This window comes from Miscanthus floridulus, chromosome 6, assembly GCF_019320115.1.
Source record: "Miscanthus floridulus cultivar M001 chromosome 6, ASM1932011v1, whole genome shotgun sequence".
Taxonomy (NCBI): domain Eukaryota; kingdom Viridiplantae; phylum Streptophyta; class Magnoliopsida; order Poales; family Poaceae; genus Miscanthus; species Miscanthus floridulus.
The window spans coordinates 56,623,213-56,632,634 of record NC_089585.1 but is presented as its reverse complement, the minus strand read 5'-3'; the positions used below and the strand labels follow the sequence as shown (position 1 = coordinate 56,632,634).

The following is a 9,422-nucleotide window of genomic DNA, read 5'->3' as shown; positions in this document are numbered from 1 at the left end:
ACCATCTTGGCATCATGGCAGCTTGACTCCTTCATGACCTAGTTGATGACTAGCTAGGAGTCACCCCTGATGTTGAGGCGTTGGATGCCTAGCTCAATGGTGATTCGTAGGCCATTGATGAGTGCTTTTTATTCAGCGACATTATTTGATGAGGAGAAATGGAGCCGAACCATGTACCTCATGCAGACCCCGAGGGGTGATACGAAGACTAGCCCCATGCCGATGCCCTTTTTCATCAGCGACCCATCAAAGTACATCATCTAGTACTCTTGATCGGTGACCGCCGATGGTATCTGGACCTCGGTCCATTCCACGATGAAGTCAGCCAACACCTAGGACTTGATCGCTGTTCGAGGTGTATACGCGATGCCTTGATCCATCAGCTCGAGTGCCCATTTTGCAGTTCTTCCCATGGCATCCTAGCTATGGACGACCTCATTAAGGGGGAACGACGTCACGACTATCATAGGGTGTGACTCAAAGTAGTGGCATAACTTCCTCTTGGTGATGAGCACGGCGTATAGGAGTTTCTGGATTTGGGAGTAGCAGGTTTTGGAGTCAGACAGTACCTCGCTGATGAAATACACAGGGCACTACACCTTGAAGGTCTGCCCCTCTTCTTCCCACTCTAATACCAGGGCGGTGCTGACCACTTGCGTGGTGGCCGCTATGTATAGCAGGAGGGATTCTCCGTCGCTTGGAGGAACTAGGACCGAGGGTTTTGTTAGAAGTAGCTTGACCATGTCAAGCGCCTCCTAGGCCTCGGCTATCCACTCAAAGTGGTCGGCTTTCTTTAGGAGTTGATAAAGGGGTGTCCACATTCGTCGAGGCACAAGATGAATCATCTAAGGGTGGTGAGGCACCATGCAATCCGCTGAACCCCCTTTATGTTCTGGATCGGGCCCATCCTTGTGATGGCTGAGATTTTCTTTAGGTTGGCTTCGATGCCGATCTCGGAGATGATGAAGCCGAGCAGCATGCCCCTCGGGACCCCAAAAACACATTTCTTAGGATTGAGTTTGATGCCATTTACCTAGAGTTTAGCAAAGGTTTGTTCAAGATCGGCGACAAGGTGGCTAGCCTGTTTGGACTTAACTACGATGTCGTCGACATAGGCCTTAACGGTCTGCTCAATGAGGTCCCCAAAGCAGTTGAGCATACAGCATTGGTAAGTTGCCCTAGCGTTCTTTAGACCGAACGGCATTGAAATGTAGCAAAATGATCCGAAGGGGTGATAAAAGATGCCACGAGCTGGTCAGACTCTGTCATCGCGATTTGATGGTAGCCGGAGTATGCGTCAAGGAAGCAGAGGGTTTCGCACCCTAAGGTAGAATCAACTATTTGGTCTATGCGTGGCAATGGAAACGGGTCCTTTGGGCATGCCTTGTTGAGACCCGTGTAGTCGACACACATCCTCCATTTTCCGCTCTTCTTTCATACAAGAATGGGATTTCCTAACCACTCTGGGTGGTGTACTTCCCTGATGAATCCGGCGGCCAACAGTTTTGCTATCTCTTCACCGATGGCCCTATGCTTTTCCTTGTCAAAGCGGCATAGGTGTTGCTTCACTAGCTTGGAGCCTAGGTGGATTTCAAGGTATGCTCGGCGACCTCCCTTGGGATGCCTGGCATATCCGAGGGTTTCCACGCAAAGATTTCTTTGTTGTCATGGAGGAAGTTGACGAGTGCGCTTTCCTATTCGGAGGAGAGCGCGGTACCAATGCATGACTTTTTACCCTCGGAGCTACTAGGGTCTACGAGGACCTCCTTGGATCCCTCTACTGATTCGAATGACCTAGTCAATTTCTTCGTGTCGGGAGCTTCTTTGGTGACCTCTTCCCTGAGGGCGGCGAGCTCTCCAGAGGCAACAATTGCTGTGGCGTTGCTGCAGCATTCGACTTTCCACTCATAAGCATGCTAGAAGGAGGTGCCAACGGTGATGACCCCATGAGGACCTAGTATCTTCAGCTTGAGGTATGTATAGTTGGGGATGGCCATGAACTTCGCGTAACATGGACATCCTAGGATGGCGTGGAAGGTTCCAGGGAACCCCACCGCATCGAAGGTGAGGGTCTCAGTCCTGTAATTGAACTGATCCCTGAAGGTGATGGGCAGATCAATCTACCCTAGTGGCATGGCCTACTTACTAGGCACGATGCCATGGAAAGGTGCTCAGATCGAGCGGAGGTTCGTCCAGTCGACGCCCATCTTGTCGAGCATCTTGGCATACATGATGTTGAGGCCGCTGCCTCCATCCATTAGTACTTTTGTGAGTCGCTTCGGGCCAATGATCAGGTCAACTATAAGCGGATACATCCCTAGGTGCAGGACAGTATTCGAATGGTCGGCCCAGTTGAAGGTATGGCAGATTCTGACCACCAGAGGAAGGTAGGCATGGTTGGTCCGGTCGTATAGACCTTGCGGTGCACAACCTTCTTGCGGCATTTAGAGTCATAGGTCGTTGATCCTCCGAAGATCATAAGGGCGCCGTTCAGCATCAGAAAGGCATCGTCTTTCTCCTTGGTGTCATCTATGGCGGGGGGCGGATCCTTCCCCTGCTCCCCTTTGTTGGAGCTTCTAGACAAGAATTTGCGCATGAGGCCACAATCCTTGTACAAATGCTTGGCCAGGAAAGCATGGTTTGGGCATGGCCCCTCAAGCATTTTTTTGAAGTGGTTAGGAGTGCCCTCTATGGGCTTCTAGCCACCCTTGCGGTTAGTAGCGTCCATGAGCGAGTCGCCATGCCATTGCTTCTTATTCTTTCTCTTGGTAGAACGGTTGGAGGCACCTTCGCCGGTGCCCTCGTCCCGCCTCGCCTTGCCATCATAATGGTCAAAGATTGCTCTAACCACCTCCTCTCCTGAGGCATGGCTGGTGGCGATGTCTAGGAGTTCCTTGGTGGTCCACGGGCCCTTGCACCCTAGCTTGTGAACCAAAGACTCATAGGTTGTCTCAAACAGGAAGGCTCCTATCATGTTGGCGTCGGCGATGTTAGGGAGCTCGTTGCACTATCGGCAGAAGCATCGGATGTACCTACAGAGGGTTCCACTGGCCTTCTGGTGATAGTTCTTGAGGTCCTAGGGGTTCCCAAGACGCTTGTACGTGCCCTAGAAGTTCCCCACAAAGATCTCCCTCAGGTCCGCCCAACCTTGGATGGCGTCGGACAGGAGGTGCTCCAACCATGCTCATGCCAAATCAGTGAGGAACAGTGGAAGGTTGTGGATAATAAAGTCCTCATTATCCGCACCACCAGCTTGATAGGCAAGTCGATAGTCTTCAAGCCAAAGCCCGGGGTTTGTCTCCCTAGAGTACTTAGGGATGTTGGTAGGTGGTCGATACCTTGGTGGGAATGTAGCGTTGAGGATGTGCCGGCCAAAGGCCTGAGGGCCTGGCAGGCCGGGGCTTGGGCTCCAGTCCTCACCGCTGTCGTAGCATCCGCTGCATCAAGGATGATAGCCATGGTGGGCTCCTTATCTTGAGTCATTGTTGGCACATCTACAGGCGTCGATGGAGCTACGTGCGTCGTGGTTGTGGCCGAGACGTTGATGCACCGAGACAGCTGTATGCTGCCTACTGCCTGGCGATGTCTGGTGAATTGACGCATCCTTGGTAGGGTGCACCAAGGGTGTGCACTAGCTGGTGTCGAGCTCATGTCATTGAGACAACGAGATTTTCGCCTGCTGCGCCACCGCACGCTCGAGCAATGTGCGAATTTCTCGATGGGCCTGGCGATCCTTGGTCGTCGCAGCCTCTAGGAGGCCATGAAGCAAGGCCATCGCAGTGGCGATGTTTTGGCTTGCCCGAGCAAAGTGAGGGAGGGTCCCATCATTGGTGAGGATCCTTTGATGTACATCACGGGTCGTGGCGTGCGTGCGACCACCGTTTCCATGGTGTTTGATCTCGCGATCGATCTCTGCGTATTCCCGCATGAGCCCTTGCCCAACCTCATTGATTTCCTACTTCTAGGCTCTTAGCTGCTCCAACCTTACACAAGATGGGGTGGCTACCACTCCTCTAGTCCTACCATCAGGGTTGCCTGTCGGGGTACCTTCCTCCCTGGAGGTGCTTTCGACGTGCCCTTTAGGGGTTTCTGCCATAAAGCATTCCTGGGAAGGGTGATGGCTCCCCCTGATGGAGGCAGAGCTAGAGGATGATCCTGGCTCCTCTGTGAGGAGCTTGTGGAGAGACTCTGTGTCATGTTCAATTACCCCCATGAACTGGCTATCCGTGGGTGGCTGAACCATGTGTAGTGCCGCAAGGTGGCCAACGGTTGCCGCGGTGTTGCGGAGACCGAACAGAAACGTTGTCGGGGTGCTCCGAGCATGGCATTCCGGAGAGAGGAGCCCCTCTCTGGAAGGCCATGCCACATCGTTGTTGTCAGAAAAGGCAAGGCGACACTGGTTCTCCCTAGACTGCTAGGGTCTTGGGGAGATGCCAAGTTGGCGCCCAAGCCCCTCATGGTCGAGGCCAATGGAGGGGAGAGATTGGAGGGTGGCGTGCACCTATACCAACTCTCCTCCCACCGTGATGATGAAATCTAGGCTCCCAAAGCACACGTGTGCACCTAGGACCCAGCTGATGTTGTGGTTAGCCATCCGCGGACTAGTTTGGAATGCGCAAAGGCCCCTACCTGGCTCACCAACTGTTAGTGTTTCAAACAAACACCGGCTAGTAAATTTATAATTGATGCACATTAGGCCTAGATGGTGCGCTAAAGGACACAAGGTTTATACTGGTTCAGGCTGAATGTCCCTACGTCTAGTCTGTTGCTGCTTGTGTTATTAGCACCGAAAAAGGTTCGTAGTAGAGGGTAAAACAGTCGAGAGAGGGACTAGTCCCAAGTCTCTAATGGAAAAGATCGAAAGGATGCCAAGAGCTTGGTCGCTGCTTGGCTACGTGCGTGATGTGTTGTGCCTATGTTGAACTGGTCTTTTTGTGAGATGTCCATCAAAAGTTGGTCCCTTCTGTGGGGAGCCCTACCCTCCCTTTTATAGACCAAGGGGGAGCAGGGGTTATAGATGGGAGAAAGGGGAAAAAACCAAGGGTATAGGCGGTCCTTCAAAGGATCTGGGTCTTCCTTTTTCCTGCACCTGCCCTGCTTAACATGGCAAACCATGTCAGAAGTGGCATGTTCGTTGATCTTCATAGGCCATGCCCTGGCCCTATTTAGCAAGTGGGTGCGTCCCATCCCATGCCGGCAGATGGTGCGGCATGCTGGAGAGCCGAGCAGTGACCCCTCGGGGAGTAATCGGGCAAGCGACCATATGTCTGTTAATGTAGATGATGTGAGTTCTATCTTGGACCGTAGTGGTCGTCGTATGCCGGTGTTAGTATCCACACCCGAGGACTGAAGGCGGCGCCTACTATACTGTGGGACAAAAGCCGGCGCCCTCAATACTATTTGGGCATTGTTATGAGAAAAGGGCTTTAAAGCGCCTGTCCCATTGTGTTCTGATGGTGCCTTCCTGTAGTCGCATAGGGCATGGCCCTCGACATCGTGGTTGACTCATATGTCCCATCGTACCCTATGTTTCGTCTTTAGGAAGGATCAGAGTGCTGTCGTGGGGTAAGGCGGAGCTAGCCTTTAGTCGTTGAGTGAGGTCGAACCCACCCTCGGATGTTGGGTGAGGCAGAGACTAGCCCTTAGCCCTCGGGTGAGGCAGACCCTACCCTCAACCCTTGGACGAGGCGGACCCCACCCTCAGCCGTCGAGCGAGGCGGAGACTAGCCCTCAGCCCTTGGGCGAGGCGGACCCCTCCCTCAGCCCTCAAACGAGGCGGAGACTTGCCCTTAGCCCTCGAGCGAGGCAGAGCCAGCCCTCAGCTGTCGGGTGAGGCGGAGCTGGCCCACGGGCATTAGGCGAGGTAGAGTCGGTCCTCAGCCATCGGGTGAGGCGGTGCTAGTCCACGAGCGTCGAGCGAGGTGGAACCAAACTCCCGTTGTTTGGGCAAGAAGCGTAGTAGTGCTCTTGTCCATCCAGGAGTGTTTAACGTTCGATGGTTATTAGTTCCACCTCCTTGGGTACCCCGATATTAGGTCCCTGACAGTGATAGGAATGTCTTCTTCTTCATCTCCCATGTCAAGAATCATGAAGTCGGTAGGGACTTAGTAATCTTATATTTTTACCATGATTTCTTTCGCTATTCCTTTTAGGAATTGGATTGTTCGGTCCACCATCTACAATTGCACATATGTAGGGAACAAAGGTTCATCACCAAATAAGTAGTCATATGTTACCTTAGACACTATGTTGGCACTCGATCCAATATCATAGGAGATGTTGTGGAAGATTCTTTCTCCAATTGTACACTCGATTGTCGGTACGCCTGGGTCGTTCGTCTTGGTAAGGAATGGTGAAGCGAGGAGATGGTCATACTCTGATCAAAGTGTATTGATCATCTTGAATGATTCTTCTTGTGGTTGCCTGGCCCTACTCTTCCTCCTTTGGTTGTTGCTTTTCTTGCTGATTGTTGTCTCTTCGGGCAGATATGGCATTTGTGGATGTCTAGGAGAATGGTGTATACAATTCTTGAAAGTAAATTTCTCCTTTCTATCCATGACTATGAAGCAGATCTTGGCACTATCTGCATAGATGATGGCTTTTGTGGTCCTTAGGAAAGGTCGGCCCAAGATAATGGGTCCCCTTACATCTCCACCTGTTTCCAAAACCTCAAAGTGTATGGGTACATACGACTATCCAACTCGTACGTAGATGTCTTCAAGAATTCCCTTGGGGTAGCTGAGTGACTGATCTACAAGCAATAAACGCATGTTCATGTACAACAAATTTTCTCCATTAATTTTATCATAGATTACCTTTGGCATGATGTTCACAATTGCTCCGAAGTCATAGACAGCTTCTTGGAATATGTGTGGTCCAATGGTGATGGGGATGGCAGGTCTTCTTGGATCACCTTTCTTGATGGGTAGATACTCATCTTTCCAAGCTCCTATTGATAGTTCTATGTAGAATCCTACATTATGAATATCGACAAGATTCATAGTTTTGAGATCTTCCGGTTGCCCCAGAATCTTACCTTTGTCAGTCGAAGGAACAACAACCGCTAGCTGAGCTATTTGTGATTCTATCATTTTATTAAAGCTATGCTGGTTTTTAATGGCTGAGGAGAAGCTATGCATTCTATTGTTTATGTTTTCTAAGATTCTATCATTGGAAGCTAACATTCTAGATAAGCCCTCCATAATTTTAGCCTGACTAGAGACTAAATCTCTCAAGGGTGGTTGACTATTGAAATTATTGTAATTATTACCTTGATAGTTATCTTGGTAATTACCTTGGTAGTTTGACCTTTGTTGTTGATTCCATCCTTGATTCTATTGAGGATGATAGTTGTTGTTGTTGACAAAGTTCACATCCTCTTGGGTGTTAGGATAGTTGTTCCCTAAATGCCTAGTGTTTCAACATTCTTCACATGTCATGCGGGAATCATGAATGTGCATGACTTCTTGCTTCTCATTGGCTCGTTCTTCAAGCCTCTTCAGCAGCAGATCAATCTTGGTAGACAGCATGTCTACCTCCTTGAGTTGATGCATACCTCCACCTCTCTTGTAAGGCTAAAGATGTTCTTGATTCCAACCTTGGTTGGAGGCCATCTTCTCCATGAGAGATATCGCTCCTAGGATTGTGAGTGATTAGAATGCACCTCCAGCAGCGGCATCCATATTCTCACGGACGCTGTTTGTCAACCCATGGTAAAAAGTCTACATGAGTAGCCAATTCTCCATCCCATGGTGAGGACATTCTGATATGTAGTGTTGGAAGCGTTCCCATGCCTTAGGGATAGATTCATCATGTTGTTGCTGAAAACTTGAGATTCTTCCATGCAGTGCATTGGTTTTGCCCATGAGAAAGAACTTTGCTAGGAAGGTAGTGGAGCAGTTTCCCTAGGTAATATTCCTGTCTTTATTGGCATAGAACCATGGCTTTGCCTTCACCATGTTGATGAGAGCTGGCTTGAGCTCCAAAGCGTTGTCTCCAATGTTGATTGCCGGTCTAGTATGGAGGTTGGACATAGTTGGAGCAGAGAATTCATGGAGAGTCTTGTCAGCCATGGCTTTGAAAACTAGTGTTAAGCTACGCCTTGTCTGGTTGTCTTCCGATTGTAAAGCTGAAACTTTCTTGAGTTTAGCCTTAGTACTCCTGAGTAGTGCTTCTAGATTTTCAACGTGGTTTGTTAGTAGGTCAAAACCAGTCATACATTACCCTGCATAAGATACAAAAGTAGATAGAACAAGGGTAAGCCTGTTTGAGCATAGGTAAATGGTTCTCTCGATCACATCAATGGGTAAAAGTTTATCAATATTCCTTTTTTCCTAGCTACCTTCCCCGACAACGGCGCCAGAAATGCTTGTTGGTATTTATTAATGACACTTGTAAACTTTGCTAGAAATGCTTGTTGGCATTTCTTGCTTAAAATAATAAATATATGAAAGGGGTCTACAAGCGCACAGATAATATACCATTGTAGCACTTCACCTAAGAGTATTCCAGGTATCGTTATTTATATTTTTACCATAGGGAAGGATGGGCAAAGGGGAATATATTGATAACTTATACATATGATGGAGATATAAACCTAACCAAGCTTCCAGCCAAAATAGGGGTAAGTCATAGAGTAGGATAAATATATGGTAAATGATCATAGATAATTAATATTTGAACACTCAGAGTATTCCTTTCTATGGTATTAGCATGACTAAGTAGATACAATAGAGAAATAATTCCTAAGTCATTCTTAATTACAAGTCAAAGCATACTTTGATTAGTGCAATTATACTTAATAATCATGGCTAAGATAAACTCCATATCTACACATAAGGTATATTACTAAGTAAGATCAAGAATAGAGCCTGACTTCCTTTGCAACTAGATCCTACTTGACCTATATTCGGGGAGTGGACTACAAAGGATACAACAAGAGTGTCACACTCGTGATCCACCACATGGCCTAGAATATAGGGTGCATCCATAGGAAACATTGTATAAGCACCATGCTTACACAATGTCAACTAGTCACCCTGTGTACATTAGAGTGAGCGCTATACGAACTTATGCTTGAACATAAACATAATCTAGCTATAGAAAGCATATAATCAAAATAAACGATGAACATGATAACTAGGAACATGAATAATACTAAGAACAATGTCAAATCAATTGTAGCTAACATATAGAATATGAAAGATACAAAAGAGGATAGAAGGGGCTATACCAAGCTACGCTCTTGATAAGATCAGGAATCAAAACGAAGCTTGCCTCCCTCTAGATCTAACCTAGCTAGCTATGCCCTAGAATATTTGTGGAGCTCTTGAGGTTCTTCTCTTGATGATGAAGATTATGATCAATGATTTCCTAAGGGGGGGTAGGAGCTGGTATACATAGGGAAACCATCAATCCTGGGT

The 9,422-nt window shown here is 48.4% G+C and overlaps 1 non-coding gene across 1 annotated transcript; it reads left to right on the top strand.

The window, feature by feature from the left end:
- The first annotated feature begins 7,743 nt into the window (after positions 1–7,743).
- LOC136462038 (small nucleolar RNA R71) lies at positions 7,744–7,850 on the top strand. Its single transcript, XR_010760565.1, has one exon. It is a non-coding gene; the product is annotated as a small nucleolar RNA R71 (small nucleolar RNA).
- The last annotated feature ends 1,572 nt before the right edge of the window (positions 7,851–9,422 follow it).